General features: G+C 46.4%; 1 protein-coding gene across 1 annotated transcript in view; it reads left to right on the top strand.

Annotated features, from left to right (window-relative positions):
* The first annotated feature begins 275 nt into the window (after positions 1-275).
* Positions 276-21,938, top strand: part of FBXO34 (F-box protein 34) — a 56,122-nt gene continuing 34,459 nt past the window's right edge. Inside the window, exon 1 of the mRNA XM_044435987.1 lies at positions 276-1,041. The gene's annotated coding sequence lies outside the window, so the exon portion shown is untranslated. The remainder of the gene's footprint in view (positions 1,042-21,938) is intronic.

The raw sequence follows: 21,938 nt of genomic DNA, 5'->3' as shown, positions 1-21,938 counted from the left end.
GGAGGGGAGCCGCGCTCCCCTCTCCTGGCGGCCGGGGACGGGAGCTTCTCCGCGGCGCTGCGGAACCGGGTCCCCCGCGGCGAGGCTCCCTCCATTCCTTCCCCGCCCCTGCAGCCCACGGCTGGGGCTGGGGGTCTCCCCGCATTTCGGGGTCTCCTCCCGGGGGGCTGCGGGTGTGGGGCTGCCCTTGCTTTCGCGACTGGGGGAAGAGCTGGAGCGGAGCGTTTCTGCCCCAGCATGTTGTGATCTGCGGGGTCAGGGTAGCATCGGGGGCCTCTTTATTTTGCATCGTTTCCTGGGGGGAGAAGTGCATATAGAGTGGAAACCTCTCCTGTTTCTTGCAGAATTTGAGAGCAGACCCTGTGGGGTGAGGGGGAGATTTTTTCTTTTCCGACTGGAGTGGAATTGAGGGTTAGGGGCTTCTTTTCCCCTCTGCACAGATTATTTTTCTTATATTGGTATTTAGGCTTTAGATGCAGGTTCTTGGCTGTTCATGGTTGGAGTTTTCCCATAGTCAAGTTCTCCCTGCATGTGAGGTTCAGCTGGAACAGAGGTTCCATCGCCTCTGCTCCCCCATTCAGGAATTGCAAAGGCTTCCTATGACTGGGATCCTTTGACTGGTTTTCTATGTCAGCTCCTTTTGTAGGGGTTAGGGAAATGTTAGCAGTTGCTAACCATGTCCTAAGGCGCTGTTTGCACTCCCTGCATGAATTTCTTTGTAAGCAAAAGCATGAAAATATAGGTAGATGTCATGTGGCTTTTTCTGTGTCGACTTACATGCAAATATTTGCAAACCTTGCAAGGATCTAGGGCAGCCTTTACCTTTAGAACAACCTCGCTTTTCCTGCATTGGTATACAGGGAATGTTGCATGTCTGTGTATGTGTTTCTTTTCTTTCCCTTTCAGGGTGAAATGAAATATGTGAAGTGTCATATACTTCATTCCAAACTAATGGTTTGCAAGTGGACTCTGTGCCCTCAGTAAACTTCTTGTGTGTTGAGATCCTCAATTTTTCCTCCCCCCTCCGCAGCTGTTTTTAAGGTATATTTGGGCATCTTGTTTGGTTTGAAGGTACAAAAAGTCCATGATAAAAAGATGCCTCTCCTCTTTGATCCAGTTGTATCTTGTAGTAGCATATGCAATTCAGTGGACGCAAAATCTGTGGCATTTACTTCTGTTAGGATCAACTTACACATTCAGTAGAATCAAGAGACAATAATAAAAGGTTTGGGGTTGGTTTGTTTTTGCTAATGCTGTAGGAATATTAGCTTTATTCAAAACTAATCATTTATTATGTTGTCTCTATTCAGTGGATAGGAATGATAATGAAATTTGTTCTGTTGATTGTAACTGGTATTAGCCTAATGTAAGCCCCACTCATTTCAAAGGGTCTATTTTAAGTTGGACTGGCACTGGATATCGCTGCAATTCTGCTTCTGTTGGGATAATTTCAAGCCGTAAAATATATCTATCATGTCGCCATTGTTGTTGGCTGGACTCCTGGGGAAAATAATCAATTAACTAGCATTCCAACAAGCTATTTACTTATTTGCTTCTTTTTTCATAAAGGCTTCCGCATGGCTGTAGTTGTTGCTCCATGGGGGAAAATGGGGGAAAAAGGGGCAAAATTCACAAAATTTACCAACACTTTCTCTGTTTCCTGCACCTTGAAACTGGGGGTTGGCAGCAGAAGTAATCCATCGATGTTGCTTTTCACTCCAGCACTGGAGTGAGGCTGCATATCCTACATATTTCAAATTTGACAGCTGGATGGGTGCCTTTCCTCTCTTCTTTTTGCAGCCCTGCTACAATTTCCAGGTAAAATAAGGTGGTATTGAAAAACCACCTTGGGAATTCCATAGCAGGGGATGGTGTATGGCTGCCCTGGTAGTGAAGAGAGGTGGGATGACATGCCTTCCCGAACGGTATCCTAAGCATTCTCTCCAAATGAGATGAGACGAAAGTGCGACCTCCATTCACACTTAAAAGGATTGTGCAACAGTAGTGCCAAAAGCTCTTACAATCAATGTCTGGGAAGAAGGCCAGGCCGTGGAGAAACATTCACCCTGCAGCCTCAAGTGCTACAACCTAGGAAAGCTTTCACTGTTAATTCTGCTGAATGTGTAAACAAATTCTGCAGCTTGTGTTCCCACAGTGCAGAATGGTGCATCTAGTGTTGCCTAATGTTGGGATGAATTCTGTGCCAATGTGGACTAGTGGTACAATATCTTTGGGATATTCGTGTTTCCTACACGAAGGAGGTTTTTGTGTGAATATAGTCTATTAAAATGCAGCAGACATTTTCTGAAATGCCGAGAGTCTCCTCATCTCTGTTTTTGTGCGTGTATTATCAATTTTATTCTTGTCCTTTTCTCTGATGTGGTGCTTGGTGGCAGCCATATAAAGAGGCTATTGTGAAACTGGATTTGACAGGATGCTTTCAGATGCGCAAAGATGCTTCTGAATTCCCTGATAATGCTCGGCAATTCGCTTGGAACAGTGTGTGCAGGAGTAAAATGGCATCACGTTTAAAATATTCACCATGTCAGCGTCTCATTAACGTGTATTTTCTGCAAAGTATTTATGTCACATTCGTACTAATTGCATGGCTAAATATAGGCTAAATATATTTGTACTTGGAGGAAAAAATAAAGGCGGTAGTTGCTAGTGGTGCTGGCTTCAGTATTAAGGCTTTTTTGAGCTGTGGTGCAGACGATGTTATTAGGTTGCTAGTCTGAATCTTTCATTAACAAATGGAAGAACATGACCCAGAGTTGCTAGGTTGCTTTGGGCGATGTGTTTTCAGGCTCCTTCTTTCTCAAGAAATCCCTCTTACCTAGCCAATACAGCGTGACTGGAGTGTTGCATCTTCTGTAAGAGGGATTGTTCCTGCTTGGCAAAGTACCCCATCCCACCAGCCTATTTTCACTTAGCCTGGGATATACCTGTTTGCTAAACAAGCCTTTGCTTCCTGCCCAGCAATCGGGGATCCTTGTGATGCGTTAATGATTTCATTTCCTCTGATGCACCCCGATAGGGGAAAAGTAGAACTCTTTCCCACCTGTTTGACCAAACTGCATGGTTTCTGTACAGGCTAGGAAGGAAGCAGAATTCTGGGTCTCCAGCCGGAGAGCAGATGCAGTAGCTTCCCTGCACCATTATGTAGCTGTATCTGTTGGAAGGTTGGTTGAAAGCATGAATATTCAGCGCAGAGCGTCTGGGCTTGTCTTGGAGCTTGCTGTGATACTCTGGAAGGTGGGGGTCCTGGGCCACTTGTGGAAGATTATTTCCTAAGCCTTAGTGTTCCCATCTGGAAGATGGATGTAATGGTCGCTGTGTTAAAACAAGTGGGAAAGTGGGACCAAGGCTGTGCAGGTGAAGGGCCAGGGTTGCATGTGGCTGAAGACATCAAGAATGGTCTGGAGTGTGTTTCCAGCCTAACCTCCCGCACATCCCCCAAGATTGATTATGTTTCCAGGATGCTGAATGGCTGTGGATTTTATTTTATTTTATTTTATTTTATTTTATTTATTTGGAAGGGGCAGCAGAGTGTGGCTTATCTCTTTGGGAAGATGGGCAATGCTTTTGCTGCTTCAGAGTTTCGTGACCTGTTGCCATGCTTAAGCCAGGTTCTGACTGTGGAGGGTTCTGAAGATGAGCAGAAGAGCCCGGAGAGATGAGGACTGTAGGCAAACTCACAGCGAAGCAGCTTGCCTTTCCCATTGTCTCTGTGTCACTTTTAAGGACAGATAGCTGCTAAATGAGACATAAGAAAAGCTGAGAGAACGGCAGCCAGGGCCACCTGCTTCCTTCTTCTGGCTTAAGCATGGCTGCTTCTGGATTAATGTAATATGCAGCCAGGCACTGCAAAATCAAGAGAAGCAAACTGCACACAGCTGTTACTTCTCTCTAGCAGTCTCCTGTGCTGGTCAGGCCCAGACCTGCTTGGCTTCAGAGGTGGAAACTACACAGGTACTTTTTGAGCATTTGATAACTACTCACATTATAATGATAATGAAACCCCTCTTCAGATGCTAATCCTAGGTGTTGGTCCCAGAGATTATGTACCTGGGAGTGGAATATTTTATGTAATCTATGACCAGAGTCTTAAACTAGTGGATAATAAGCAGCAGTAGTTCGTTCTCTCTCCCTCCCTCCCTCCCTCCCTCCTGTGTGTGTGTGTGTGTGTGTGTTGTGGTAGGTAAGATTTTTGGACCAGGAGTATATTTGTCCTTTTGATAAATTATCCTGGGCACTACTACGAAAGAGCTGCCTAGGCAAGGTGAAGGACAATTAACCTGTCCGAAAGGCTAAATATAAGTCATAGGTGGAGTCTGAGTTCCAACACCCTAAACAGCTCCTTTGAACCCATTAAGTTTGCAGCAGAAGCTTATTTCATAGCAATCCTTCCTGCTGCGAAGAAAATGCATTTATTTTTTTCTTTTCAAGAGGGAGGCAGAGGGCACTCGGTGTGCTGATGCATATATGCACCACATTACCTACCTTTGAGAAGTGTGAGTATAGTTTCCCAAATGTAGTGCTGCACTTTATTCTTTCCTCCCCCATTAAATGTACTTGTTTCTAATGCAAACGTCACTTACCCTCTGGACTTCTACCAGCATTGAATTTGGCCCTTGAAATCATAACTGGCAGGTTTTCTGATGTGCATTTCCTCTTTAATATATAGCTAATCTCTGGCTTCAGGGACTGGGTGTGTTTGGGATATTGAGTGCTGAGAAAGGAGGGTGTATCCTGTTGAGCTCTTCAAACAGCAGTGCAGTGAAAGAACCTCATTCAGTGGTTGTGCTGGTATTGCATCCAGATTCTGTCTGCTGCTGTATGCTGTTGTTTATCAGTCATGTTTGTTGGGTTTGCACTAAACACCATGGCAGCAGGAATAAAACTGTGGCTGGCAAGCAGGCATTAAACAATCAACACCACACCCTTATACCTGTCCTAGTTCCTGGTCTTGCCTGATTCTAAGTATTCTAGAAAGTAGTTAGAAATAAGGCCAAAGTTTCATTTCTTACTTGCAAACATTCCATTTCTTAGTTGCTCTGCAAAAGAAATCAAACAGGATCCCTTATGAGGCTGATCCTATCCTGTATCTAATATTTCTCTGAATGGTAGGCATTGTTTCATCTCGGTGTTCCTTCTTGCACTTTTGAAACGATTGGAACCACCTTTTCATAGGCCGCTGCTGTTAGAGCTTGCTGTAACCACTGCTCAATATAATTTGTCCTCAGGCATTTATAGACTAAGGTTTTTGACCAACATCATATCTTGCTGGCACAGTGCTTTACCAGAATCCGGAAGAAAGCCCAGAATTGAAAGGCCTCGTTAAAACACACACGTTGACCAAAGGGCAAGATTTACAGTGTGCAAATTCTGTTAAACTGAAGTTGTAATCCTCATTTCTTTTGGATGAGTCAGCTTTGCCTCTGGACCACCAAATGCCTGCAGGTGTGGGTATGGGAAAATGCATTTTGGCTGAAGCATTTTAACCCATGGCGTAGAAATAAATATATTTGAAAGGCTGACTTGAAAATGTTTTTCTGTGATAAACTTTCCATAACCATGAAAGCGTACCCTTTCGGCCCAAGTAGTAAAGTCTGGGAGAAGTCTGACTACTAGGTTCTTTTGATTGTGTATAAACTGGTCTTCAGTCCTTCGTCAAGACGGCCGTTGTGGTCTCATTTTTTTGTTGGTCCTTCTGGGTGGCACACAACGCTTTCTGCACTGGTTTGGGAAAGTTCTTTTGCAGGACCCTATGGCTGAAAAAGTGGCTCAGATCTGGTAAAGAAAATCCAGCAGTTGACTTGTACTTACTGGATGGGCCCTTGAATGCTTGTACCATGGCAGTCAGACCTTAAAAGAGCTGCATTCAGGTGGGAGGGTCACTGGTCCATGGGGAGAGAGTTGGAGTTGAAGCAAGGGTGCATTTGTCCTGATAGGAGGGGTGTGTGAGAGGAGGAGGAATCTCGCACCTTTTGCTTTCCAGACCACAGCTTTGCTGTCTGTTTCCAGGATCAGTCCAGAGCACCTGCTCCTGGGCAGTCCTGCAGAGCTGTTAGAGTTCCCATTGCAATTTCATCTCTAGGTACCAAGCCGAAGAGGGACCTTGGTGGCAGGGCGATAATTATGCAGCAGCCTCTGCACAGAGGCCCTTGTTAAATTTTATGTTACGTGGATTCTGTGCAGTCTGCCTGTAGGAGAGACCCACTGGTAAAATAGATTTTACCTTGCAGTCCCGTCCCCCCAACTGCTCTGCACAACTGGGGGAGCCCCTGGAATGCATCTGGAGATATATGGGGGTGTGACGCAGGGAGAAGAGAACAAGCATCCCCTAAGGGCTTCTACAGGGTTGGTACCATCCCTGTGTTTTTTTATGAAGCATGATTCGGAGTTGTCTGCTGGTTTTCTGTCATTTTTACTGCTTAATGATGCACCTGCATTTCCGGCGAGTACCCAGTGTACTTGGCGAAAGGCCTGAGTTATATTTAGTTATCTCTTATTATATTTGCGTCCCACCTTTGCTGTAAAGAATCCTAGACGGCCTAAATAGTCTGTCTTCCTCTTTCATCCTCATGACAGCCCTGTGAGGTACATTCGTCCGAGGGCCGGTGACTGGGTCTGCATTCGCCCAGTGCGCTCCGTGGCCGACTGGAGGCCAGAATCCTGCCCTGTAACTGCTACGCCGTTCAGATGGTTTACAAAGTACATTCCAGAATGCCGTTGGGCTGCTGCATTTTGTTAGAGTTGAAGTTTCTGCAAGGGCAGCCAGCATATAGAGCACATTTGTGTCAGCTAAATAGGAAGTGATTAAAGCAGAGAATATAATAGGTGGGGGGGCCGGGGAGGGGACATGACTGAATGTGTTCTCAGGTTTCTAATTCAAGAATAGCATTGCATGAAAATGCACCTACATTTTCAATATAGAAAAACGGGTCTTTGTTAGCAAGTACCTGTTTTTCAAAGTGCCTTCCAACAAGGGCAATTTCTCTGCGCACAAACTAGGCCTGTTTACAACTTCGGGAGTTATGTTCAAGTGGTTTTTCCAACAGATATTTTGAATCATTTGGAGTCTGCGCACACAAGGCTTTGAAACTGGCTCCTTGCCAAAGAGGTCTGGAACATAGGTGTGAAAACCGCAGGGGCACTGTTCGCTACTCAATAGACCTGTTCTTTCCTTGACAACAGTAGATCTTGGTATTTGTTTTCCCCCCAAAATCCCACATTATGCCCCCCGGTGAGCAGTTTGCCGGTTCAAAGGTTGCAGTAACTTAAACATGCCCTGTGCTTGCTGCTGTCTGGTGGACTCTGGAAGCTGCACAATGAGCAGGCCTCGTGGAGCTGGAATTGGGCTGAGTTGTGCGTGCAGCTTTATTTTCAAAAAGAGCAGATAGGGGGAATATTGTCGCCAGCGTAAAAATGCCTGTACCTCCCTCCCCTTTTGGGAAAACCACCCAAAGCTGGGTGGCGCTCTGCCTTCGGCTTGATTATCCTTTTCTCTCATCCATTGCCCACTGACCTTATCTCCTTCAGATTACAGTGCCTTTTCTTGTAAACCCGGGGAGGAAACTTCCTCAGGACTGGGTGATGGAGCAGGAGCAGCAGATTCCTGGCACTCAGTCTCCTTGCAGTCTCTCCCAAGAACCCCCGGCCATTTCACCGCTGGCTCCCTTTCTGGGATCTTCTTACAGACTACCAAAATGTCTTGGATCACGCTTGCCTACTTCTTGTCTACATACAGTTTAATTTGCATGTTTGGTACTGCAGACTTGTTTAGCACTTCAGGAGTGGTCTAAAACTGGAGATTTTGGAAATCATTTTGTCTGGATGGCTAATTGGTCTCTGGGAGAATAACAGCTCCCCTTATTTATTTATTTATTTATTTATTTATTTTTGGATTTATATCCTGCCTTTTCCTACAAGGGCTCAAGGCGGCTTACATCATTCTCCTCCTCCATCTTATCCCCACAACAACCACCCTGTGAGGTAGGTTGGGCTGAGAGTCTGTGACTGGCCCAAAGTCACCCAGTCGGCTCCAAGGCTGAGCGGGGACTCGAACCCGGATCGCCTGAGTCCCAGTCCTGTGCTCTTAACCACCACGCCACACTGCACCTCTCATACTTAGGTTTTCGGGCTGTTTGAGGAAGGAGATGGCATTTTAGAATGGAGAGACCCTGTGGTGTGTCTGTGCATTGGAGGAACCATGTTTAAGGCACACTTTCCCCAGCGTGGCGCCTTCCCGGTGTGTTCAGCTGCAGTGCTCACCCCAAGCCGCTGTTGCCAACGGCTGTGCTCGGCATTGTCGTCCACCACACTTGGAGGGTGCTGTGTTGGCGAAGTTTGTTCAAGACTGCAGTCGCAAAGGGAGGGGTGGGGCTTCGACGGTGTCCTGAGGGATATTCCTGCAATCCCAAAGTGGGCGGGATACTGGTGCCAGGCTCCTCCCAGCTTTTCCAGCCCCAGCCACTTCCGGCAGAAAGCCCGGCCTGTCTGTTCCACATTGTGTCATACGGAGCATTGGCATAAGCAGCTGGTCTAGGCTGGAAGGAGGCAGAATGTAGGTCAGGATCCCCTAATTAATCTTTGGGTGATTTGCAGAAGACTAGCAAAGATTTCTGGCTCCCGATTTTTCAGTAGTGGCTCCCACCACCAGCTGAAAAACCCTGTTCAAATGAAGAAAAAATAGGGGTTGAATATATGCAAAGAGTTCCATTATGGGACTCAAATGAATTCCTGGGCTCAGAAGGTTTTAATAGGAAGTGTGTATCTTCTGCACCCCAGGCTTCTGGTAAAAACTCCAGAGGACTTTCACAAGGTATCTGTAGGGAAGTTCGTCCACCGTGGTTCCACAGGAAGCCCAACAGTTTGCAGGCCGTTCTGGGCTACGTTCCCTGGCATGCAGTCAGAAAGCGCATCCTTGCCTGAATGACCCCTCAAAACATTCCAGATGCTCCTTAAGACCATGTGGCAGCTAAAGATCGGTAGCTTGTCCCCCATTAATTATTATGTTGCTTCCCACCATAAAAGCAGAAATCCATATGCAGTATAACAGGAAAACACTAAAATAATTTATACTTAATTTATGCTGTTAATTTATATTATTTTAAGGATGTTTGTTTATGGATGTAGGCCGCCCCGAGGCTTCGGCGAATGGGGCGGCATAGAAGTCTCCTAAATAAATAAATAAGTAAAATCAAAATGTTAGCAGTGCAGTGCAAATAAATGAATAACTACAAATAAAGCCCATAAAGGATAATCTAAAAACAGTACAATACAGAAAATCTTTATCTACAGTACACAAAAAATCCCTCCTGCTCTCCAGCATCCTAGAATGGACATCACAAAAGAATCCTTGACTTTTGGACCATAATTACTGTCCAGGTGCCCAGGAAAATAAGCACGGCTTTGCCTGTTGCCAAAAAAAGAAAAATAAGGACATTGTCGGGGCCAGATGAGCTTGCTTGGAGAGCGTGTGCCATGAATGTGGGTCTGTCGTAGCAGCGACCCGTTTCTGGACTGCTACCCTCCAAGCTCCTGTTGGAGGGGCACACAAGGATGGGCCTCGGAAGCTGACATCCCGGATGGGTCGCCTGTTTCAGAGAGCTGGGCTTTGACGTATTGGGATCCTGAGCCGTGTGGGGCTTTCAACATGGTACAAGTCGTCTAAGGTTGCGAGTGACCTTCTTGAAGATCATCTGATAGGCTTCTGAGCAACCCCAGGGTCCTCCAGCAGAAAATGGAAAACTGCTGAGCTAGAGAGATACCCGGCTTCCTTGTCATCTACCTTTCCTTCCCGGCGTTGTTTCCACACCCTGCATTTTGCCTTCCCATCTGGTGAGTGCTGTGTTTTGTTCTGTTCCTTGCTTCTCTCTGTTCGTTGCTTCCTGAAATCCCTAATCTTCAGCAATGACATCAAACAACTCCTTGCTGGGGAAGGTTTTGACTGATTAGAACCAGATAGCTTGGAGGGGAAGTTGGTGTAACGCTGCTGCTGAGGTCATGAGGATTTTAAAAACATCAGATGAAGCAAGTGCGGCAGCTTCCGTGAGCCCCAGAAGCCGATGCTAGAAATGGGCCCCAGCCAGTTTGGAACGGCCTCTTTCTCCCATGCTCTGGAGGCCTGGGTGCAGACCTGCACGAGCTTTCGGGGTTAGAATTTATTTATTATTTATTTATTAAAACATGTTCACCCGACAGAGGGCTGCTTTGTTTGTGCCGCATTCATGGGCAGCTGCGGATGTTGCAGACCTTCTGCTCAGTATCCTTTCCTTCTGGAGGGGGCCTGTGGGGTTGGCCTTGCCTTCTCGCACTGCAGTTTGCTGCTGAAAAAGCTGTGGGGTGTGAGCTTACTGCAGCTGACATCAGTTCAGCCGCTCTGCTTCGCTTTGCTGGGTCAGGCCAGTGTCCATCTGGGCAAGCAATCTCTTCACGGCCCTGCGTGGCCAGGTGCCTCTGTGAGCTTGGGAGCGGGCCCACCATCTGTTCCTTGACCAGGGAACTGGAGCACCTTGCTTAGGAGGAAAGGAAAGGCTCAAGCGAAGACTATGAAGGGAATATCAGGGATTTATTACATCATGCAAGATGTGGAGAACATGGAAGGAAAGGCGTTTGTCTTCCTCTGCCATTTGCAACTTGGGGGCCACTCCAGTGAAATAAGTTGCCCCGAATCTGCTGTCGTCCAGAAGGAAATACTTCTTTTCTCAGCGCATCAGTGACTTTTTGAATTTTTAGAATGGCCACTGGCTTTAAAATCAGCTCAGGCAAGTTCATGCTGATTGCAGTGGCGGCGACTCCCCATGATGGCTGGATGTGGGTTTAGCGGCAGCATGTGTGAGTGCTCAGAGGCCTCGATGGGTCGGGGCTGTTGCGTCATGCCAGGACGGGGAGACATTTAGTCAGTCACGGCTGGGCAGTCTTCGGGGTCAGATGCCATATAATACTCTTTGCCCCCCACATCTCAATGTGGGGGATATAAACTTCTCCTTCCTGGGTTTTGGGATCACGGAAGAGAGCACTGGGGTCAGCAGAAGGAGCGAAAACTTTCCCACCACGATCCAAATCCTGATTGGTGTTTCCTCACTGTTAGTTGCCCCGAGGAAGCCACCATTTCTGCCTGACGCCTCCCCCACAAGTGGTCCTGAGCCGAGTCTCTGCACCAGAATTACTGAGAAGGGAGCTAAACGAAAGCTGTCATCCCTGCCTCCAATACGGGTGCAGGTCACCGTTCTCTTGCTGGCTCTTCCAACTTTTGATCGAATTCCTTCTAAATACAGTGGTCTGTTTTTTTCCTGGCTAATGTGTACAAAGCAGGACACCCATGCATGGCACTTTTATATGCAGTATCTATTTTTGTTTTATGCTTGCATTAGATATTGTAGGCTGTTTTGCAGTGTTTCATAAGCATAAGGGTCAAAGATTATCCTTAGAAAATTCTTAATTAATGAATTCCTGTCTGTCCGCTCTGCTCTGCTCTGCTCTGCTCTGCTCTGCTCTGCTCTGCTCTGCTCTGCTCTTCTCTTCTCTTCTCTTCTTCCCCTCCCCTCCCCCTCCCCTTTCTTAATTTTGAATGACTTCTGTGTACATGCTTCTAATTCTAATTTTACAAAATAAAGAGGCCATCATCTTCACATTAGAATTTCTGTGAGAATTTCAGGGGAGTTTTGAGGCTCCCCCACAATGCTCCTGGTTTAGATGGCCGTTTTCTTCTGTCGACTTACGTACAGAAAAGAAATGGTCACCAGCCTGTTCCCTACCTCTGCCTTGGCCTGGATGATGGGAATAAATGAGTGGGGCAGCCAGCAGCCCCACAGGCTGTATAGGGAGGGGCCACGTGCCCCCATATGTGGCATCGATGGGCTTTGGATAAGCGCTTCCATAGGCAGACATCCTCTAAGCATGAGCAGTCCCATATTCCGAAGCAAGTCCCAGTGAGTTCCATGGGCCATACTCCCCATAAGTCCGTGTAGGACTGCAGCTGATGAAAAATCCAGCCGTGTTCTCAATTGAAAAGCAACCTCTTGGACAGTTGTGGAGTTGTAAATCAGCAGGTCTCTTGTCGTAGCAGGAAGAATTGGGAAGCGCACCCTTTCCCGTGACGGTGGAGTTGTGCAAAAGGCCAGGAGAGCTGTGAGAGGCCGTGCCTAACCTAGCGCGACGATCTGAGCAGTGCCGTTGCAGAAGCTTGAGGCGCGAGCAGTGCTTCAAAGAGGAAATCTGAACAACAAAGAGAACGCTGCCCCTTGACGTGTGGCCCGAAGTTCATGCTGTGGGTCCTGGACTGGTCCCTGCAGGTTGTCGCCTCGCAGGCCCTGCCTCATCTTGGATGGGTCTTTGTTGCGGGTTTATGTAAGCGTGCCCTGTGTGGACGCAGCGGTAGCTGACTGCCTGCCAAAATGCTCAGCCCCAGGCAGCCGTGCCAGAATGTGCTCTGCACACTGTGTCAGGGTCGCTTGTATTCTCTTCTTTCAGAACATCCTTTCGGTACCTTGTGTTCAAATCCAAAGTCCCAGGTGAGAACAGAACTCATGGCACGGTCTTGCCCAGGGGTCTTGCTGAATTGCTTGAGCCATGCAAACACAGCCCCAGTGTGTTACCCCAGCTTCAGTACAGACCTGAAGTGAAAGCATCATTTAGGCAAAACACACAGACTGCAGCTAATTATGACCCAGCTGCTCTCTACCGCATCTCTGTGTGGTCATGATAAACTTGATTATACATCACCAAAGACCTTTACAATATATAACATTTTGGAAGGAAGGGAAGGAGGGAAGGAGGGAAGGAGGGAAGGAAGGAAGAGTCCTTTTTGCCTTCTATTAAAAATAACTCAGCAACCATTAAGAATTTTTAAAATATATTATGATTCTTTCTATAGTAAGAATGTGGCTTCTAATCTCTGCATTATCAGAATTCTACAAGTGGCTGTTGTAGCCACTTGTTCCCGAAGGGCTAACAATCACTCAAACCTTCGGCTTCCAGCTCTCTTGATAGGGCATTTCCTGGCCCACCTAATTTCTCATCCTTCAGCAGAGCATGACTTCCTCTAGGACCAGCAGAGAGGAGCAGCATGGTGGTTGTGTTCCCCCAGAAGGTGGGACTGAAGATCTGTCGGAGTGGAAGGCTTTCCTTGGCTTACTGCATGAGTCAGAACCATCCAATTTCCTTTACACGTTCTTCAGGTTAGGCGCTGCAAGAGGCCATAAATGGGGGAAATGGTTGTCTGTCCGTGCGGATTGCTTGTGAAAATCTGAACAGAATCACCCAGATACTGAACAGATAGAAAGTTTTTTCATTGCTGTTGCACCAGCTTTCGATAGATGGAACAGAGATTTCTGTTCACTTCCCAGAGGAAGGTGCGGTTTCTCAGAGTCTGGTGGTAAAATATGATGCCTCCAGCCTCATGCTTTCCCTCCCACCCGAGCGCTTGAATAAATCTTCGCATACAGCAAGAAAACACTATTATTCTTAAAGAGGCAATCAAAATGCAACACATCTGCAGTATCTGTCGTATATATGATATGGTCTTGGGATTAAGTATACTTTCTAGTCTCTGAGAAGAAAATATGAATAATACAAATACACATTTATTTGTTTTTTGTGCCTAAAAGTTCACAAACCTCTTGATGGCGAATCCCCCTTTTGCAAGCTACCTCTGCAAAGAAGAATTGCCCACCACTTGCTCATGTAATGTACTTTTAGGTCAAAAAAGAAGGGCCTTTTTGAACAATGCGAGTTTTGAAGAGTTTTCTCACAGCTCTTGTCCTGAAATAACTAAGCTGCAATACTTTTTGGTCATTTAATTTCATTCACAGCTCTTGGTGTTTCTTTATAGTCTTGGGAACTTCAGCGTTCATAGACGAGAACTTTGAGATCACTGACATGTTCAGGGATAAGTAAATGAGGAGCCTCTGTTTTCCATTTTCTTTGACCAGAGAGCCAACCTTGGAATATGTGATGCCTTGAGTCCAAGAGTGGTTTTGTTCTTTGCTTGTTTGTTTGTTCGTTCGTAGTATTGTTATCCTGCTCCTCACTCAAAAAGGAGTCTGGAATGACTTTTATGGAATCAGTCAAATGAGGCAGTCCGCACCCACGGACCAACAATATAAAAAGACATATCACAGAGAGAAATGGGAGAGGAAATGGAGAGGAAAAAAGCAAACAGCATTCCAGTAGAGTAGGTGGACCAGCCCTGCTTTCCCTCTCTTGGAAGGGCTCCTGTGCTGAGGGTCGAGGGAGGAAGAGCCTTCGCACGGGTGCGCTTTCAGTCGGCTTGCTGCAAGGTTCTTCACAGTTGTGTGAAGGTGACTCACAAGATCTTTGCCAACATCATACCTAAGTGAAGCTGTGCATGAACTTTGAAAGACAATGTGGCCGATGACTCACGGTTTCCTTTCCACATGGAAGGTGACAGGTGATGGTCCCCATGGAGGATGGGGCTTAGCCGTGTTTCTCAGTCAGTGCTGGGCAGGTGCTGGGCGAAGCCATCAAGTCTGGTAGTACTGAGCTTGCTGAAGAGGAGCAGCAGGTGGGGCACGGACTGTCCCTGCTCTGTGGGCCTGCAGGACCCGTGGAATTTGGTTGTTGCAGGGAACGGGGTGCTAGACCAGGCACCCCTTTGGTCCAATCTGCCAAGGTTGCTTTAGGTGGCTGTCTTACCTAATGTTTTTCTTTAATACATAAATGCATTTGTTTAACTTTTATTGCCTGTGAACGCTGAAGTATAATATTCTCAGCAAAATCCACCTTTTATGAAAATGCATTCTGTTCATTTCTGAGAATATGGGCGACACATTATCTTCTTTTTTTGCTGTTTTTTCTGTGGAGGGATTTCGTTCGTGCTTCTGTGCTCCTTAACACTTAGCAGCCAGGGAAATTTGCATAACCCTTTGGCCAGCACTCAATCTCTTTAATTGAGGGTTTGTATATTCTTTTTAATGTTCCCAGCAGATCAGAACTATTTTTAGCTTCACGTATCATTTAGTACTAGGTGTTCTTGGTAGCTATTAATTATTAAAGTCCATTGGAATTATTTTGTCGTGGCATGGGTTGTGTTGCCACTCACACAAAGATCAGTACAAGCAGAGGAAAAGTGTGTGTGATTTTCCTCAATTTTGTCTCCCCCCGCCGCCCCTCGGAATCTGCTCCAGAGGGTTGGGGAGCATGTAGAGCAGCATGGGAGCATTTGTGGGGGTCACCATTTCTCCTCTGTGGATCATGACCCCTTCCATGAATGAGGGGGGAAATCCTTCCATTTTGGGAAAGGGTTTTCTGGATCCATCCTATCATTTGAATTAGGTTCTCTCTCACATGCACGCCTTTCCTGGGTCTTCTTGGCACACACCAAATTGACCTCCCTTTGGATGTGTTTTGAGTTTAAATATATATATTTGGAATTGGCTTTGGATCGTTTGTTTAGCCTTTTCCCCTCTTTAATATGGAACAAAGGAGTCGGATGCTTTGACTGGGCCGTGTCATGCTGAACAAGATGGAAGCGGAGGCCACCAAGTCACCTAGAATGCCTTTCGGCTGGTCCCAGAGGCGGGTCTTTTCGAAACCGAACGTATCGCCTGGCTTGAGGACTGTGGTCTCTGGGTAATCCTGGCTCTTCCCAGTAGAACACAGTCCTTGTCGATCTCTGTGCGCTTCCTTCTGCCTCCACTGGGCATAATGAAGTGGGCTTCCGGCCTGACATGACGGCTCTTTAACAGTGCAGTGCTGCAGAGAGCAATGGGAATCCCTCCCTTCAGAATCCACGGACTTCCTCTTGTGCTCTGTCCAGTCTTGAGCCAAGTCGAGAGGAAGCCCAGGAATGCTCATGGAATCCCAGTCGCATGGCCAGCAGCCTTCCCCACCAGGATGCAAAAGCGGGGTGCAGCGAGCAGGCGTGCCAGCTGCCGTTCCCAGTGGCCAGTCCTCTTCCCTACGCTCTGACGACGCTGGGCACACTCCCTGGGCACACTCATTGGGCCCTGGGTTCCTGCAGAGCGGACTGGAGTCTGCGAAATAGCACCCAAGGATCAAATGGATTCCCATCCCCAGACAGATTCCTCGCACATCCCTATTCCAGGATCCCCCACATCCTGCCACTCCAGCCTCCTCCCATGCACCCTCCCCTTTCCTGGTGTGCCTCTTTCTGGGCTGGCTCCGAGGGAGAGGTTGGAACTCCAGCAGTCTGAGGTCATAGCACAATTGCCAGCCTCGGCGTGGGAATGTGAAAATCCTTTGGCTTCTCAGACAAGGCCCAGAGGCCACAGGATTGCCTCCTAAAAGACTCTAAATTTATCACTTACATTTTAAATTGAATTTAAAAATGTCTGTTTTTAATTTACTCTCTATGCTGTTTAGCATCTAACTGAAGCTACTGGGGAAGGTTATCCAGAGGTATGGGCTGAGGTGTCACCAATATGTTTAGGACACTCAGATGTACCCCTCCTTTTCATCAAACCCGGGTGAGGCAGCAGCTGCTCTGAATCAGCGTCTGGGCACAGTGATGGATTGGATGAGGGCCAACAAACTGAGACTGTTCTGGATGGGGTTTGAAGGACAAGGTGCATAGTTTGGGCGAGCACCTGGATCCAGAGTTGTCCATTGAGGCACAAGTGAAGCTGATAGACCAGCTATGACCCTAGCTGGACAGAGAGGGCTTAACTACAGTCATCCGTGCTCTGGGAGCCCCTCGACTGGATCGCGGGAATGTGCTGTATGTGGGGCTGCCCTTGAAAGCAGTCCAGGGACTTCAGCTGATCCAGAACAGGGCAGCCAGACTGTTAATGGGGACTGAGTCACGAGAACACACGACGCCCGTCCTCTTCCAGCTGCACCGGCTGCCGGCTGCAGTCTGAGCCCAATTCAAAGCGCCAGGACTAACACTCAAAGCCCCAAATGGCTTGGGGCCAGGTAATGTGAAGGAACACTGTGTCTCACACGTACCTACCTAGACCCTAAAGACATCTTTGGGGGTCCTTTTCCTGGAGCCCCTTCCAAAGGAGATGAGGGGGCTGCCGGCCAGAAGGGGGGCCTTTTTGGCTGTGGCACCACAGTTTTGGAGTGAGCTCCTCAGAGGTATGCTTGGCGCCTACTTTGCAATGTTTTCAGTGCCAGGTGAAGACGTTTCCCACCAGCATTTTAGCAAACAAACTTTTAAACTTTGTTTCTGTGCATCTTCATGTTTTTCTGTATGGCTGCTATGCTTCTTTGCTGAATTAAGCAGTTGCAATTATGGTTTTTTTTTAAAATGTGTGTGTGTGTGTGTGTGTTTAACTTTTGTTAACTGCTCAGAGAGATTTGGTGATTGAGCAGCATATGAATGGGTGGATGGATTACATACGTACATACATACATACATACGTAGTATTGGTCCTGTAGGGATTAGATTAGTTAGGTGTACCCTTCTTATGGAAGAGAATTTTACAGGAACCTTAGCAGAATGGTAGGTTATACATCCTGTTTGAGAGGAAACTTTCAATTCCAGGGCTACTCAGTGCCCAGTGCCCTGCTGGGTAATTTTCGCCGCTTCCTCCTCCTCTAAGAAATTTTTTACTCGGTGGGCCTGAGACCAGTGAAGCAGGACAAAGGCAGCCTATGGAAGTTTTATTTTACATGCCTGCAAGTGGTTAATATTCTTACTTTTCTGTACTCATCTGATGTTATTGTGTCTGCTACATATATTTTCCACAAATACCACCATAAAATAACTTCCAATATGAGGGCAATGCATCTCTTTGCAGAGCGTATCTCTATATATGTAGATGCTAGAAACTAGATATTTTTCATATCTTGTTTTGACAGTTACTTTGGGAACAACCAGTTACATCCAACTGGCAAACTTAGTTCTATCAAACCAGGAAGTTACTCATTAAGCCAAACATAGCAATAAAATGTTAACATCAGGACCAGTTGTTTTTCTGTTCATTCCACCCCAAGGAAGATGGTTGAGAGCCAGTGTGGTATTGTGGTTAAGAGAGTGGGATTGGGACTTAGGCGATCTGGGTTCTAGTTCCCACTCGGCCATGGAGCACAATGGGCGACTTTGGGCCAAAGTCTTATCCAAATTTGTGGCCACCACTACTTCTGGCAGTAGTGAATCCCACAATTTAACTCTGCTTCATGAAGAGTTCCTTTCATCTGTTCATCCTTTTATCCTTTCATCTGATTCTTCTATCAGCCAGCTTCGTGGGATTACCCTGGGTTCTAGTCGTACGGGAGAAGGAGAAATTGTCTGCCTTCCTGTCTTTTCTGCACAGGCTTAATTTTATCCATCACTATTATGTGTCCCCTTATTCTTTTTTTTAAAGCTAAACTATCCAGATGTTGTAACCATTCTTCATAGAGGAGCAGCTCCAGCCCTTACCTGCACTTTTTCCAACCATGCAATATCCTTTTTCGGTGCGGTGGCTAGAACTCCACAATATTCTAAATGTAGTCACCCCAAAATTTAGTATGATCATGGCAGTTTTACTTTTCAGTTTCTTTCCTAATTATGGCTAATATGGAATTTGCCTCTCCCCCCACCTCCCCCAGCATCTGCATGCTGGGCACAAGGTTATCCTAGAGTAGACTGGAGTTCTTATCTGTATTTTGCCGTTGAGCTATAATTTTGGGACCACTTGTGTACCCCCAGTTGCAATACACCAGGTCCCAGCTTAAGAATGAGTGCCGTTCCTGCGAACATCCTTTGAATTTGCATGTAAGTCGAATTTGCGTGTAAGTCAGATCACATATATAAAAAGCGTATAAAGCTGTTCCATGCACACTAAAAAAAACTTAAACATCATTGCTGTAATATCATTGTAATAATGATATTACAGTAATAATAAAGTAACTACAGATATGAGAGAGCAAGAGAGAGCCTGTTGCTTTCCCACTGATTAATGCTATCTCACCTTTCTCTGATCACTTTATTATGTCCACCATGGTTTCTATTGTGACTTTTTATCTTTCCTTCAGTGCGTCACCTGCACTTGCATTGGATTTGCACTTTGGAGGCATGGTTACAAACCAAATATAGTACAAAGTTACAGAAGGCAACATTAATTCCACATGATCTGAATCACACTGACTTGGATACCCTAGTTTTTCATGTGCATGAAAAACTACTCATTTTGCCATGGCCATGTAGTCCTGTCTTAGCCGCTCACTGCTTTTTCCCTCCTTCCTCCTCTCTGTCCAGTGCCCATGGACTCCTGCTTACTCCTCGCTTGCTGCTCAAGGATGAAGCAAGTCTTCCTGGTTTGCTCGTTCATAAGTAGGGGTTGTTCTTAACTCAAATGTTCATAACTGGGGGACTGGGTGTATTGCTCTCTACCTGTTTATGGCAGCCCACCAGGTTTGATCAATTCCTTGTTCTTGTTATTTGCTTTGATGTTGCAACAACAGGTAGATAGCCAAGCAGCTGATTGGCCACCTCATTGAAGAGCCAGATTTGACATAGTGGGTCACATGAACTTGTGCAGAACTAGTTTGGATGCAGTAGCCCTCAAATGTGTTTTCAGAGCATGTGTGGTCAAGTTATGTTCTGGATTGTGTATCGGTATTTTAGCAAGTGACACCAATTCAGCTTAGCATAGCTTACATGCTACACTTTTTCATAGAAACAAAGAAAGGGGAATAGCTCTTAGGGGTACAGAGAAAACATGATGTGCTTAATGGTACTGTGGACCCTCATATTTAAAAAGCAGGAAACAAATGAAATAATCTTGTGAATGAGCAGTATGTGGGATTAATTCAGTTACCTATTGCCCTGTCTCCCTCACAGACCCATATTTTCCTCCACTGCAGACTAACCCTGGTTGTTTAGTATTGCAGTATATACCAGCGTATAAGGCAACTCACATATAAGACGAGGTCAATATTTGGGCTGTTCTTCTGGTACAGTGTTTGTCATATGCTGGGCATATAAGACGACCCCCAATTTTTGCTTCTCTGTTTTGGTTTCAACAGGCTCTTCTATGCTGGTATAGATGGATATTTATCAGACTGAAGCTTCTAGACTCTCGCTAAGTCACATTTATTTATTTATTTATTTATTTAAACATTTCTATGCCGCCCCTTGCCAAAGCCTCGGGGCGGCTTACAACACAATAAAATACAAAAATAACAATATAAAATTAACAATATAAAATAAATAACAATGTAAAAGAAGTCCCCCTGGCCAGATAAATAAGCAAATATTGTTAAGAATTAAAATGACGTTTAAATAAAAAGGTCTTCGCCTGGCGCCGAAAAACAACGATGGCGCCAGGCGGACCTCTCTGGGGAGCGCATTCCACAGATGGGCCGCCACCGCAGAGAAAGCCCTCCTCCGAGTACCTACCCTCCTAATTTCCTTCACGGAGGGTTCCTGGAGAAGGGCCTCTCCCGCAGATCTCAAGGGGCGGCCGGGCATATATGGATGTAAGTGCTCCTTCAGGTAACCAGGACCCAAGCCGTTATTATATTCTATATACTATATAGAACTATTACTATATTCTAGCTAAGAATCACATTCCCTCTCCTATTTGGAGGCCAACGGTGGCCCGCAAGGGGGCTGGCTGGCTGGCTGGCTGGGGTTGGCCAGGGATGGCCAGTACCAGCGTCTCAAACGGAAAGCCAGGTGAGAGAGAGGAGGTTTGTGTGGACAGTGGTGCAATGTAGGATGAGTTCCGCTGATACCAGTAAGATTTTAAAAAAGCAATTATTAACAAAAACAAGCTTGTAAATGTATTTTTCATTATCTATCCTTTAAAAAAAAAAGCAATGAATGCAATACACTGAAAATTTTCACCTGGCATATAAGATGAACCCTGCCCCCCTGATTTTGGCCTCCTATTTCTGGTTTCAAGGGTTGTCTCATACGCTGGTAGATATGGTAGTAACCTTTACTGAAAAACAAAATGGCTTGCCCCATGTAGATACGCTAAGTGCAATTTGATGGTGTCTTGCGCCTTCTGCTCACATCTGTTCTATTAGGTGCTCCAGTAGTGCTGGAAGACTTTTAGAATTCCCAGTGGACTGCAGTTTATTGAGTCATCCACACCCAAGAAGCATTGGCATGTTGGAGGATTATACAACCCTTAAATAACTCATGGCTATTCTAGGGGTATCACTCTGAACTTGTGAACAGAGCTTTTGGGGCTCTTTTGGGCTAGAGGGGAGATGCTAAGAGTTCCGTGCTGTTAACAAGCGCTGGTATTACAAGCTTTAATGAATTTCAGATAATCCTCGCCCTAGTTCTGTCATACAGCTATTGCTTGCTTGGATCAGCAGTTCCATTTGGCATGGAACTAGGAAAATGGCTTGAGACATGGCCATTATTTTAACTCTCCTCATCGGGTGAAAATGGTGGCCAAGGAAAGAGGAGCAGCTGCTGACTAGCCTTGGAGCTGGTGGGGTTCTCTGAATGGAGGTGAGCCCAGGACCCTCTTACTCATCCCTCCCACCAGCTTTTTTGCCAGGTAGTCACTGCTTAGATGAGAAGTGGGAGTGCTGTCAACCAGGTTCCTTCATCTTTTAAAGCCGACTAAACTCTGCTCTTTGGAAGGCCAGATGCTGAAGATGAAACTCAACTCCTTTGGCCACCTAATGAGAAGGCAGGACTCCCTGGAGAAGAGCCTGATGCTGGGAACAATGGATGGCAAAAGGAGAAGGGGGCAGCAGAGAATGAGGTGGCCAGATGGGAGTCAGTGTGAGCTTAGGGGGCTCTGGGGGATGGTGGAGGACAGGAAGGCCTGGAGGTCAGTCCTAGAGGAGGTCAACCCTGACTGCTCTTTAGAAGGCCAGACACTGAAGATGAAACTCAAATACTTTGGCCACCTAATGAGAAGGAAGGACTCCCTGGAGAAGAGCCTGATGCTGGGAACAATTGATGGCAAAGGAAGAAGGGGGTGGCAGAGGATGAGGGGGCTGGATGGAGTCAGTGTGAGCTTAGGGGGCTCTGGGGGATGGTGGAGGAC

The sequence above is a fragment of the Varanus komodoensis genome, unplaced genomic scaffold, assembly GCF_004798865.1.
Source record: "Varanus komodoensis strain SLA01 unplaced genomic scaffold, ASM479886v1 scaffold3, whole genome shotgun sequence".
In the NCBI taxonomy this organism is placed as follows: Eukaryota; Metazoa; Chordata; class Lepidosauria; order Squamata; family Varanidae; genus Varanus; species Varanus komodoensis.
Note: the sequence above shows the minus strand (reverse complement) of the source record. Positions and strands in the feature narration are given on the sequence as shown.